Genomic DNA, 14,213 nt, shown 5'->3' with positions numbered 1-14,213 from the left:
TTCTTTAATGTTTTCTATAATCTCTTTATATATTATCTGGATTCACCACAATCAAGTTATATTTCAAAGAGAATCTTTTAACAACAAAGAAAAAAAAAAGTTCAGAGAATCTGAATATAACAACCACAAAGTCCCCAATTATTGTGTTTCATTAATTTTTGTTTTTAAATAAAAAAAAAAAAGATCAAAGAGAATTCATGGGCGATTCCATAATAGGATAGATATAGGAATTTAGAATCAATACTTTGATCAAATACCCATAATCATTTATCAGTATTGTATCATTGTCAACATGGGTTCCGCCAAAAATGTCATAATACAGACAGTAGTCTGGAGTCTCTGGACTCTCAAGTCTCTTCCTTTTCAGTGTGATGGGATCATTGGGAGAAGCCAGAAGGGTGTGGACCTTCTGTTAATTATTGGGTTTGGGTCCACTTATTCTTTGCTTAAAGAGTAAAGATTGAATGAAAATAATTTAGTTATGGGATTAGTCTTTTTCTCTTCTGCTCTGTCTTTGGCAAACAGTGATAGAGTAGGCCCTTCTTATCAAATTCACAATACCCAATACCCAATACCTAACCCTCCAAAGAGCTACAAATCAATTATTAGATGAGGTGAATTGAACCTGCAACTACCTCCATAGAAGATTAAAGAGATAGGTCCCTTTGCTCGGGTTTTAAGGAAATAGTGGAAACTGGTCTGTTTGCTTCCTTCAATAATTTGTGATGTTATATATGGTAATCTTTGTTGGGTTAAGTGAAACATTGAAAAGATTTAATTTAAGATTTGGTGGAAGACAATCTATGGATTGATGGGTTCATATTTATATTTATATGAGGGGACCATTTAAGGTAAAAATGTTTTGTGGAGAAGTGTCCAAGAAGGCATTAATCTATGGATGGGTACATACATATTATGGGACAACTGTCCCCTCAGTAGGTAAACCTATGCAATACCTTCCCTCCCCTCCCCTTCTAGCCCTTGTATCTCCATCATCTCTGCAGTAATGCTAATCTAAGCAACTAAATAATAGTCTACAGTCTACACATGGAGTCAAGGATTCAAAATGGAATGATAAATAATTAAAATTAAATGAAAAGAGGGGAAATTAACTAAATATTGGATGGGAAAGGTTTCCCTAGCCTCTCACATTGAGGATTTATCATGGGTCACATTGATCAGCCGTTTCGTCAATAGGGGACTTACATGGTAAGAGATGATAGAAAGTTGGTACATATTAAGGGTGTCAAATAGATCGTTTAGATCGACTTCGATTTTTCTAGTTTCTTCATGTATCAGTTCAGGGGGTAAAACAGTGTACATTTACCCCTCCTAAACCTGCACTAATGGGAGGCTCGTGTTCTAGGTTGCTCTTTCTTTCATCTATCAGTTCAGTTTATTACCTATCCATCAAGTAAGATAGCTAGTGGGTACGGAACCACAGGCACACCACCATCAGAATCTCCATACTTATTCCACACCATCAAAGACATACATTAGGGGAGGGAAACTAGCAAAGGATCAGATAAAAGAAGCAATAGTTAATGGTTAATTGATATTTTCAGTAATAACTTGGAACTTCTTGCTAGAAAGATGACCATATATGTACAAGAGAAAATACAGAAATAGGAGAAGACAAGAAGTAGCTGGAGAAGATAGATGTCATAGATGTAACAGAGCCCTTTCTAGTCGGTACTTTGTACAGCCCATGATGCATTATGGACAATATGGACAAATTCCCAAGATATAAAAGAAAAAGGGCAATTAGGAATTAAGAGTAGTCTTACAAAAAAAAAAAAAAAATGGAATTAAGATTAGTGTGATCCAACAACTGTAGTGCGCAGTTGATTTGAAATTTCTTGTTGAAGCAGCCTCCCGTCTGGCATTACTTGGGTTCGAGACCTTCCTCCATTTGTTGGCCTTTTGTGCCCTCCTAGTTGTAGCTATAGACAAAAAAGAGAGAGAAAAAAAAATATATTCGATAAGAATCGATAGAGAAATTGGTCAAAGTCAGCTAAAACATGTCTTCACCCTAGTTTTCATACACGGATCAAATGAACTAAATCATTCATAGTCGATTTCTATCTGAATTGGCCACAATCCCATCAAGAAGCCCTGATTAAGATCTAGGAGCCTGAAAGAGAACATTTCTTCTTTTATTTTTCTCGGAAAAAGAACTTTATTCGAGAACGTGGCCTACGCTAGTGTTCCTATATGTATGTCTCTCTCTCCTCCCTTATGAAAAAACATATATGCCCCTAATTTTGTGAAGGAGAAAGATTGACATAGGAAATACAACTTAGGTTAGCATTGTTGGAAAGAGAACCACTTCCCTGATTATGTTTTGGGAAAGAGTTTTCTGTTTGGAAATGTGTCACTTATTCTAATGTAAAGATCAATGAGAATACACCTGGAAGCATCAACATGGAAATTTTTTTGCTATTGCCTGCATTGCAGTCAAGGGAATAGAATCTCAAAGGTAAGTTTGAAAATATCCACTTTGGATGAATTTTTCCACCCCTATCTCGGAGATTCCATTAACCTGAGTGCAACCCGGCAGCAGCCAACATAGTAGGTTTTTCCACAAATCTTTCTCTTTTTTTCCTATTTTCTTTTCTGGTTTTGGGGATTTAAACTGACCCCCTCTTATTTTTTTCTTTTTTATTGATCTAACTCTCCAATTTTGGGGATGACTTTGTAGATTCGCTAGTTGAAATGACATTGGGAAGGGTTACATCAATCCACTTTTCTTTTGATGGGGAGAGGGAAATGGGGGTTGACAAAAAGGGAAAAGAGCACTTCCAACAGTAAAACGTAAGATGAGATTTCAGTTTAAGATTCTCTTTATAATGAACTGCTATTGTGAGCGTGAGGAGAAATATGTCTACTCAGATTCTCAGAAAGCCCATGGTAGTCCCACTAAATGAAAGGAAGGAAAGCCACCACAGAATGAAAACAGAGGGAGACAATGAAGGTGGGAGAAGACTTGGTTTCCGAAGACACCATAATTGATCAAATCTTGAAGTGGGACTCCCTCTGAGGGAGTGGCCCAAACACAGTTGGATGAACAATGAACACATTTGGTTGCGTTTGCTATGCATTTTAGATCTAGAATGCATTCTAAGGTGATAAAAACACCGTTTGGTAGCTATTTTCGTTCTCAAACCTTAGAATGCGTAAGAGAATGCCGTCCATTCTGAAACGGGCTCAGTAGCCATTCCACGCTGAGGCAGAAATAAAATGCATGTTCTAAAAGCCTTGAACCCTCCCTTGAACTCAGTAGTAGTCTAATTACAAAATTATAACAGAAAAAAAAAAAAAAGGGAAACTTAACAGATTGGTTCAAGTTTGGCCTATAAACAGACAGAAATCCTTGGACATCACAGATCATGTCAAGCAATCTAGCAACTTGATCAAAACTGGACCGAACCAACCAATTGATACCCTTTCCCACAATAAAGATTATTGCTTTACACAAGAGACACCAAAAAATTCCAATTTGAAGGGAGGTTTGTAATTTCATCCACAGTTGTTCGTCTACTGTCAGTCGTCACCCTCTTCCGTCAAGGCAAATTTCTCTTGCCATATGTCTGCTCCAACTAGATTCTTTTACCAAAGCTCACCCATCTGTGCATCCTTAGTTTCTACTATCCAAACTTCAAATGGTTTTCACCATCTTGAGTTTTTGGGTACACCTAACTATAACTGTAAACACTTCCCTTTCCTTTAATTTTCTTTGCAACCAAACAGAGCGAATGAGAATTTCCTTTTTCCTGCACTTTTCCTCCTAGTCCCACCATCTTCACTGGAATGAATCCCAACTTGGTGGAGAAAGTTGGTTTTGTGGGTGATGTAAATTTTTGTAGGGACTATCAACCATGGAGGAGATTCCCACTCCATTATTCCTCATAATTGATGTTTCCCACCCACCCAAGATACCAATAAAACCTATGGTACCTAAGTAAAGGCAACATATTCCTTCTTCATAATTGATGTTTCCCACATATGATATCTTGAAAAAAATCTATGAAATATGAAGAAGATACCTACCAGCTACCCGTATAAAGACTTCATTCATTTGTGCGCTTCTGGCCTTCTGCCATGGGTTCCACCTGTGACAGAAAAAAGGTCAGAAAACGCCACAAATGCATCACTGGATTCAACAACGTTTGTAACTGAAACTATCAGTAGCTTTAAACTCCTTTTCCCACCAATAAATACCACAGATTCAGGACATGAGCGCTTTTTTTATTTTTAGTGAGATTCCCTTCTTTTCTTTTCTTTTTCTTGTGGGAATCAAGAGATGAATGAAAGAAACCATACGCCACTAAATCCACAACAGATATCAATCTTGAATCCACAGAAGTATGACCTGAAATCTACAGAATAAGATCTGAAACAGAGCTTCTTATTTCTTAAAATAAGTAGAGGGGCTGTAGCACTTACGCTTCTAGAATAGTGTAAAATCCCATTCAGACTCAGACAGAAAGGACTAAAGTCAATCCAGGATAGAATTGGATGGAAAAATCAAAACAAAGAATGAGCCAAACTCCCTCCAATCCATCAGCTATTTGGAGGTCCAAAAAACTCTGAAATAGTTACAGCACAAACTCAAAACAGGATTCGACTTATCAATTTCTAATCCAGCCCGAACTAGGACAAACAATAACTATCAAACTAGGAAAAGAAACCCAAACCAGAACTCCATAAGAGAATAGGACTAGGATTCCCAGAGAGACTAATATTTACATTCTGGACGTTTCTTCTTCTTCCTTTGGTGCTGCTGCATTATTATAACCCAAGACCAAACAGTTGGTCTACTAAAAAATAATGCAATCATAAATCAGGTCTTCAACAAAGAGAACGGGCCCATACAATGGGGTGTCTTTGTTTAGAAATCTCATGGATCATGAACTAAGAGCATTCGGATGACCTTCTTCAAATGTTACAAAATAGCCATACTGATGCCTTTTTTTTTTGTATATAAAAGGAGAATGAAAATTGATGCAAAATGTGAGTCTTTTGTCAATAACTATTTTAATTTTCTCTACGGGAAGAGACTCTGAAATAAAGACATGGCAGCCATATGGAACTCCAATGTTCCTCCAAGAAAAGGTGTGTTTGCTTGGGTGCTGTCACTTGGGAAACTTCTAAATCTAGAGCAATTTTAGAGTAGAAAGTTTCAGCTCGGGTGGTAGATGCAGTGTATGCTATAAAGAAGAGGAAACATCAGAGCATCTTTTTCTAAAGTTTGACCTGACTTCTTTCTATGGTCATATGTTCTTGCCTTCTTGGATTATTTGATTATGGAATGCCCTTCCCCCACATGGCCAAATGCTATATTCAAAGGCCAAAGTAATTTGGAATATGATCCCTTACACCACAAGCTTACTTGCCTTTTTTTTTTTCCAGATATGTATTTCTATCTGCAACTGGTATACATAAGTATATTTTCTGTAAATCCTGATGCTTTTCCCAGTTAATGAGACTTTTCTGGTGTTGTTTGTTATAACTTTCCAAATTAATGTGTATCTTTTTCCTTTTGACATTTGTAATTTTGTATCTCCCTATATACCCAATTTACCTTTTGAATTCACCTACAGTATCATAAGATTCTTTTATACGATCTATAAAATTTAACTTTTCTCACACCATTGTAAAAGGAAAGAAGTTTACCATGACTGATTATTGACCTGGCACACTGAGGTATATAGGCATGTAGGAATACCCCCTTACATTTCATTTCTAAATTCCATCCCCCAATAAGCAGAGGAAGCAGCTCAAAGAAACTGCCAACTATAATTTCCCTCGTGGCATTTTCATAATTTTTTTAGAAAAGGGACTAAACTTAGATTCGATGACGAAGAGGATTATTAGCAATGTGAGGAGAGAGGATTCTACCGCCTTGAGCCTCAATTATCTTTTTTAATTACACCATAATACTATGCACGTGGACGTACTGATAGTAGTTATGTCGACTCTGTGATGCTTTGGCATCAACAATTGAGACATCCCTTTTTTATTGTTATGAAGAAACAATTACCTCATTTATTTACATCTTTCCTTCTTCTCATGTATTTCATTATGAGTCATGTACTTTTACTAAACACTATCGTTCATCTTATCTCTATCATGATAATAGATTTGCAGTTCCCTTTCATATTGTACTGATGTTGGGCTGCAAACCTACAAATTCTCCTATTTAGCAGAATCATAGGCTAGGAGAAGATTGTAGTCCTTCCCTTGTTGATGTAGGGAAATCCCATATAATAGTGGGGATGTTTATCTATATTGTTGACTCTCCGGGACATTACCTATCTAGTATGAGTGGTGAGCCAGTTTATGCATGCTCCTAAGAGTGGGCACTTCTTAGATGTTGTATACGGCATCCTCAGATACTTTAATTTCTCTCTAAGGAAAGGATTATTGTATGCTAGGAATAACCACTTGAGGATAGAAGGCTACACAAATGCCAATTAGGCTGGATCCATCTCTTAGACGGTCTACATCGGACTATTGCATATTTGTGGGTGGCAATTTGGTCACATGGAGGATCAAAAAACAACCTATTGTGGCTACGTCAAGTGTAGAAGCAGAATTTAGGGCAATGGCTCTGGAGTTTGTGCACTTATATGGTTGAGACTAAGGGTGTTAATCGGTTCGATTTCGGTTTAAACGGTGCGGATCGATTCGGTTAACATTTATTTGACTAAAACCATAACTGCACCATTTACTAAACGGTTCCACTTTTTGAAACTGTGACTGTTTAGTAAACGGTTTCGATTTTCACGGTTTCTAAATGGTGTCAATTTTACGGTTTTAAATGATTTCGGTTTCGATTTTTTCCATACGGTTTGTAAACGGTTCACAGTCAGTTTGTTATAACTTGCAACCATCTCTAAATTGAAGATCATAAGCTTATCCAAAAATAATTGGCAACCACAAATAAAAGATTCTATATTAACGATGGTATGTCTTAATTTGATAATCTAGTGCTATTTCTTTTTATGGCCATTCTCAAACATTTAGAACTAATATTATACAACATCCAAATCCAGTCTTCTACAGCATAAAATATTAAAATGACAGGTGGTTTAGCCAAAACACCCCATCTATGATAATAGAATAACAAATAGTAACATATATGGAATACAAGTTCATGATCTAAAGCCTAAACTTGAACTGAATTGCAATAAATCATACCAAAGCAAAATGGACACTTAATTTAATTGTTAATTGTTATACGGATTACTGCCCCTGCTTTATTTAATTGTTGTACGGATTAATCGGATCGGTTTAAACGGTTTCAATTCGGTTTGAAACCAAAGGGTTTTACGGTTAAAACCGACCCGACCCGTTTAGCTAATCGGCCTGAAACTTGAAACCATAACCGCACCATTTACTAGACGGTTCTACAGTTTCGGTGTAAACGGATCGGTTCGGTTTCGGTAAACGGTTTCGGTTACAAATTCACATCTTTAGTTGAGACGGTTGGTTCAAGAGTTGGATTTTGACACTGAAGGGCCTATGTGGCTCTACTGTGATAAAAAGGTAGTTATAAACATTGCTTACAATACGGTGTAGCAGAAGTGGACCAACACTTCATCAATAAGAAGATAGATTCTGGTTATATTTCCACTCCTTTTGTGAAGACAAATGATCAGTTGGCAGACATCTTCACCAAAGGATCTGTCACCAGTTTAGTACCCTTTCATAAAACTAGGAATGCATGATATTTATTCTCTAGCTTGAGGGGAGTGTTAGAGTTTATGTAAAAAGGGTAATTTAGGAACAAGTTTATTATCTTCTTGTCTTGTATTGTATTCTCTATTTTTTACCCTTTACATCCTAGGGAGGTGCATGTAATTCCTTTCATCTTAATCATTGAATAGTTGTAAAATGAATTATAGTCCCCAAATATGTGCTTAGTTGCATCCATGTCAAATGTCCACTCTTTTGGTCTTTTGACAAATTGGGTCGGTCACAATCACTGCAAAAAGTTTTCAACTCAGTAAGATTCACTTTGGCTTTGTTGTTGTCTTTCTTCTTGAGTTATCGGAACTCTTGCTTAAAGTGACCAGGCTTGCCACAAATAAAGCAGTTCTCTTTCTTCTTCCTGAATTTGTTTTCCTTCTTAACATGAAGGTTCTTGGACTGATGGTTCTAGCTTAACAAAATTAGCCCCGGAACTTTTATCGGTTCTTCTCCTCAATATTTACTCTGACAATTATCTAGTCAATTGTCTAGTCCTTTCTTTTATGCTTCATGTTGAGTTCGAAGTCAGTCCAGGATACAAACAATTTCTCTAATAGGGAACCTGCACAAAATCATTCAGCAAAACTATCCCTTCTTTTGCAACTTGGCAACTAGGAGTTGAACATGCTAACTTGAGTAGATACATTATATCGTCCTTCATGGTAAAATAAAAAAAGTTTCCCGCTACATATTTCTTGCTTATGGCGACTTCCAATGCATACTTCACTTCTAATACAGCCCATATAGTATGCAATTATGCATATTCATAAGGAGCATACACTTTATACAATTAATTAGACTACACATTTAATATACTATTCTTGTGTTGGTAGTCTGCTTGAAACAGAGTTTCTCTCTTGATGATAGTAGGATCATTACTCTCCACAGTAAAGTTTTAGTCAAGGAAAATGAGAATGTCAACTAAGTTAATGCAAACTTATTCATTTGCTTCCATCTCTTATCGCTAGAACCATTAAATGACTCTATTTTGTCAAAGTTGGAAACTATCCTTAAACTTTCCATAATCGGAATAACAGTTAACATTTGGAGTTCTTTCAGTCTCAAGTCTTAAGAAATAAACTATATCAAAATAAGATAAAACTTATCTTATACCACTACAAATGAGAAACTTGAATTTATTATGTAGTGTTGATGACTTCTTCTATAGAGCAACTATGATCACAAATTCTACAAATGAATCAAGTTAGAGGGGTTGAGGCATACCATCAGTCACTCTCCTTAAGATCGTAGTCACTCCCTACAGTGCAAATCGGGTTCTTTACAAATCGACCTCCAAGACACAACAGCCCAAAAATCTCTTTCAATAGTTTTTGCACTCAACTAATGGGCCATATTAGGTCTCATAGAGTAGTTCTCAAAAAATCAGGAAGTTAAACTACAGAAATATGCAAAACAGAAAAGTAGAAGAAGCATTGAAGGAAAGAGAGTTTGGAGGTTGAGCATTTAAAAACATGTCTCTCAACATCTAGGACAACCTCTATATAGAGCGAAGACACCCCATGGTCAAAATCCATCAAAAAGAAGTATAAAGGGCACAACTCTCTATTATAGCAAAATAAAAAACTAGTCATTACCAACATCTACTAGCATCTGTCCTACATCTAGTGCAACCTCAGTGACACATCAAAATCAGATCTCAAAATTTCAAGATCGACACGTCTCTTTATCTGAAATTCTATGCAGCAAAATCGAACTTCAGATGATATATTTGATCTAATCAACTAACCTGCGATGAAGCATTCTCGATCTCTGGTGCAATCTCTCTCTCTCTCTCTCCCACCTTCAACTAAAAGTGTACATCAGTAGAAAAATTATTTGAGAGGAAAATATTTGTGTCCAAAGTAAATAAATAATAAAGGCTGCCTTAATTTTTCTCCCAACGGTGTGGCTGCCTGAGTTGAAAACCAAAGTGAATTGAAGGAGGGACCATGACCCACTTTTGGTCCCTAGAAGTCGCTGCCTCAGTGTGATAGATTTAATTCTTCAAACACCCAATTAATTGAATAAAAAGTAAACGACTCCATATTCAATTCTGAAAATACCCAATTAAAATTGCATAGATTCATATCATTAAACTCAATGCATCAGCAACAAATGGAAAGTAAGGAGTCCTACCCCAAAATACAAAACCATATGCTATACAAGAAGCAAGCCTCAATAAACACAAAGATCGCATTATAAACCATTACCATAAATCGAAACCCTAGCCCTTTACCAGGATTAATGATCCTTTGAATAAACAAAGGAAGCACCAAAGCACATCCAAAACGAGTGCATGCATCGAATTGAACCTCACATACCTGTTAAACCTAGGGTTCCTCAGGACGCGCAGGTACAGGGCAAAGAATGGCAAAAAGAGGATCGATTTGTCGAAGCTCAACAAAGGCAAGATCGGTTCCAGAAGAAGCCCTAGGTTAGGGTACTTAACGTCTTTACTGTTAACATTGAAGAAGAAGAGAAAGAAAGCGACAACTGAAATTAACCTATCCCTGGTCCGAACCGTCTGATCGGACAAGCAAACGGTATTCTTCAAATTTCAAAACAAGGGCTCTCTTCCGAAGAAAACAGGGGTGCTTTAACGGCTATAAAACGAGGTTAAAAAAGGCATTTTATTTTCTCTTTTCCTCTGTACCAAACATAGCCATAAAACAAAATCTGAAAATCTCATAATCAGAAAACTTCCATTGGACAATGAAAACCAGTCTTTTTTTTTTTTTTTTCTCAGAAAATCTTTCTATGCACACCTTTAATAATAGCATCCATCTTAATATTTTTACCTTATTAAGAGAGAGAACACTACCTGGCTGTGTGGCCTCTGCATCAGTGGGAAAGGAAAAAGAGCAAAAGGATGTTTGTTTGGCTTTTAGTGTGTGAATAAAAAAGAAGTAAAATAAATAAAGGTGACAGTCTTATTAGCAAGTGGCATAGAGAAGGACTGATGAGGTTTGATATAATGATTTCCTACATAAGAGAACAACGTGATCATTTTATGAGAAAAAAAGAGAGATGGAAGGGAGGGTGTGATATTACCCTAACCTTTACGAATATAAGTAGATGCTATTTTACTCGCTTATATTGGGTTTATATTGGCATCTTAAGCATGCTAAACGAATAATGGATCGTAAAACAATATACTATATGAGGAGAGAAAAAGTGGTCACATATTTAATGAAGATTAAAAAAAGAGTGACCTTCTACCCGAAAAAAAGAAGAAGAAGAAGAGAGAATGTTAGAGCAAGTAGATTGGGTATGTTTCCTTTTTTATTTTTTTTAACTTCACTTCCAATATTGAAGATTTTTTTCTCATTTTCTTTTGGTGGTAAGGCCCTAAGAAGTAAGACCGAACCATATAACTCCCTACAACCATGGACATAGTTCACATTATCATATCAGTTTTGATAACTTCTTTGCCCTCAAAGATACTGATATCAACATTTTTTTATCATTTCACCCTCTATCCTTACCCTACCACTTATTCAATATCTGTCAAATATTAATATCGGTGTCAATCAATACCATATAGATCCGCAGATCCGACAATGAACTGAAATGACCATGTACCTTGGGGTGTACGTGAAGACTACAATAGAGGATGATCCTAGCATCGGAGTAATGTTCAGGATCTATTGTTTATGGGTCGAATGAGGGCGTACATGAAGACTACAATAGAGGATGATCCTAGCATCGGAGTAATGTTCAGGATCTATTGTTTATGGGTCTCATAATAATGCCCCACCCCAAAATAAAGCAGGTTCTAGTATAGAGTGCCTTAATATGATTTCTTATAATAGAAATTCTATTACCTTCATAAGATGCATATCATGTAACTAAACAGATTAAAAAACATGCATTTGTGATAAACAATAGATGCATAAAATTATCATGCATTGTAGGCATAAAGTTTGTTTGTTACAACTTTGTGACAATTCTACAATGATGAAACATCAAATGACAAGAATGAAGCATTGGAGGAAACCAACCATAGAGATTATCGTTGCAACAATATCAATGATATGCATAATATTCAAGTTCTGGACTTGTATCACATTGGAAATATGACATCGCCATCATCTCTTCAGCTTTATCAACCTAGTGCTATACTTGAATTTTTGTTATAGCTTGGTGGAACTCTCGGGAATAAGGAGGGACTTAACCTTTAACTAACACTTTAGATCCCTATTATGAAAGTGTTAAGAATGAGTCTCATTGAAATTCAAAACAATATATAGGAGAAATCAACAAATATGATGACGGCTCAATTGTAATTTAGGTTTTTTTGAAATAATAGGGCATTGTCTACCAGGTGAGTAAATTTCCCAAGAAAAGATGCTTGAATCAAATCATGTTAGGCCACACTGAATGTAATCGTTTCAGTCCTAGTTGCAAGGACAAATAGGCGTCAAATGCATCAAATGGTGTCAAAGAGGGTCCCCTAGAAGGTCTCTTAAAACCATTCAAAACTTTTAATTTGATAATACACAGACTCACTAGTAGATGCCACTGGTTGATGCTCTTCAACCGAGCTCAAGTGTTCATCAAACTTGGATCACCTAATCAAGTTATAGGGTCTAAGTACACAATTTCCGCTTGTGGTGAAGCCTTTTGAATTGAACCAACTGTTTTAACAATGATAATGCTTTAATGCCAACTTTTCCAAGAGTGATATTCATTCTCTCAAACACCGGTGAATTAGCAAGGATAAATTTAATGAGTATCAATTCAATTTCCGTGCCAAAAAGTCTATAAATCTTTACAATTTTCATCTTCTATAATTTATATCACGTCAAACTCATTTAAGGTTTCCCTTAATATTTACATGTTGGCCACCGGCAAGTCGTTTGGGCCCTGTTGAGGTGATTTTGGGTATTTCGTTGGGCTGGGCCATTAAGCCCTTTTGGTTTGGACTTCCTTTTGGTAATTAGACTACTTCCGAATGATTTCGGTGTTGGGTGAAGTGTAAATTGGATTTTTTCCACTACCAATTTCAAACCCGATCTCATGGCACATGATATTAACGTGTTATATATTAGCAAATCGACTCTAAGTGCTCTCTGATTGTGCGAAAATGCCATGAATAAGAATTTTCAGAAAAATCCCAGCTTGCAATAGGCAGAAGACCCTTCCTTGCCGACTTCAAAATTTTACGAGTGAAAAAGGAACTCGAAACCCACACCATCGGATAGTGCTCGACGTCATTCAGAGATCGGCTTTCTCTAAGAGGATTTGGGATGCGGGGCCACTAGGTCTACACATTGAGTACCTTCAATATTCCAATTTGAAAACTTTGTCTACCAAGGAACACATTGTCTCTATGTCCAACACCCACTGACACCAATAACAAAATAAAGTTTGACTTGCATCAATGCCTAGGGGTGAAAGTTTGGCATGGACAACCTGAACCCGGCCTGGCTTGCCTTGAGCCTGAACAGGGCTTGGGTCAAGTTTTTTTACCTAAGGGCGGGTTGGGGTTGAAAAACCCCAGGGTTGGGTCAGGCTTAGGTTGAGTCCTCAGCCTGATCCGACTCGAAATTTAACCCTGAATTTTTATATTAGACTTATCGTAAGAACCATGGGATAAAAGCATCAAATCATCGAATACTAATTGTAGCGGAAGAAACTGCTTTAAATCATTCAAATTTCTGGTGGATAATTGATTTGTGAATTATGTCCGTAGATGTCATCTCACAGTAAGAAATCTAGTCAAACCATGTAAATCTTTGTGTCAGATTGTGTGATCATTTATTCGCAATTTCTTATTGTTTCATATATCATTTTAGTTTTTCCTCATCCACTGTGTCTTAGGGGTGGGGAGGTATTTGAGTAGGTGAATTGGGCAAGGGAAGGGGCGGGGTCGCACAGAAACTGGGAGCAGGGAAGGGTTAGGCGGAATTGCAGGGCAGGGGCAATGGAGAGAGGTTGGGGGAGGGAGGAAAGGGGGATGCTGCCTTCTGCGAGAAAGAGCAGGAGGAGAAGGAGGAGGAGGTCGTGTTGTTCAAAGAAGTACAGAGAGATTGAACAAGGTGAGTGGATTGCAGTGGCAGGCAACGGCTTGCTGCCTTGGAAACAAAACGTGGGTCCCCACCAGATGATCCAGATTCTAGACTCATCATACTCTCCCTTCGAGGTATCTAGCTTGCTTTGAGAATTAGGTTTTTACAGGGTAAAAGAGAGTCCGGAACCTCTCCTGGACACAACTACTCTCCTGCAACAGTAGAGGATCCGGACTCTTTGGGAAAAAAATCGTCTGCAATTCCAATCTCGTACAATTCCGTGCAATACCACTTTTAGGCAGTGACACGTGTATTGATACCAATACAATGGTCTAGATATGATTTAAATGTCTCTTCATTGATTTAATGTTTTATTAGTTGTACCAGATCTGGACCATTGTCTTAGTATAAATACACGTGTCGCCGCCTGAAGGTGGTATTGCACGG

The 14,213-nt window shown here is 37.1% G+C and overlaps 1 long non-coding RNA gene across 2 annotated transcripts; it reads right to left on the bottom strand.

Annotated features, from left to right (window-relative positions):
* Window positions 1-3,245: 3,245 nt before the first annotated feature.
* LOC122073192 lies at window positions 3,246-10,456 on the bottom strand. 2 transcript variants are annotated; one of them, XR_006138680.1, is made up of 2 exons: window positions 9,503-10,456; window positions 3,246-4,112 (listed from the first exon to the last, which is right to left on the bottom strand). It is a non-coding gene; the product is annotated as an uncharacterized LOC122073192 (long non-coding RNA). The 2 variants fall into 2 exon arrangements; XR_006138681.1 differs by having other exon boundaries at window positions 10,077-10,456.
* Between the last annotated feature and the right edge of the window lie 3,757 nt (window positions 10,457-14,213).

The sequence above is a fragment of the Macadamia integrifolia genome, chromosome 3 (genome assembly GCF_013358625.1).
Source record: "Macadamia integrifolia cultivar HAES 741 chromosome 3, SCU_Mint_v3, whole genome shotgun sequence".
In the NCBI taxonomy this organism is placed as follows: domain Eukaryota; kingdom Viridiplantae; phylum Streptophyta; class Magnoliopsida; order Proteales; family Proteaceae; genus Macadamia; species Macadamia integrifolia.
This window is presented reverse-complemented; position numbering and strand designations above follow the sequence as displayed.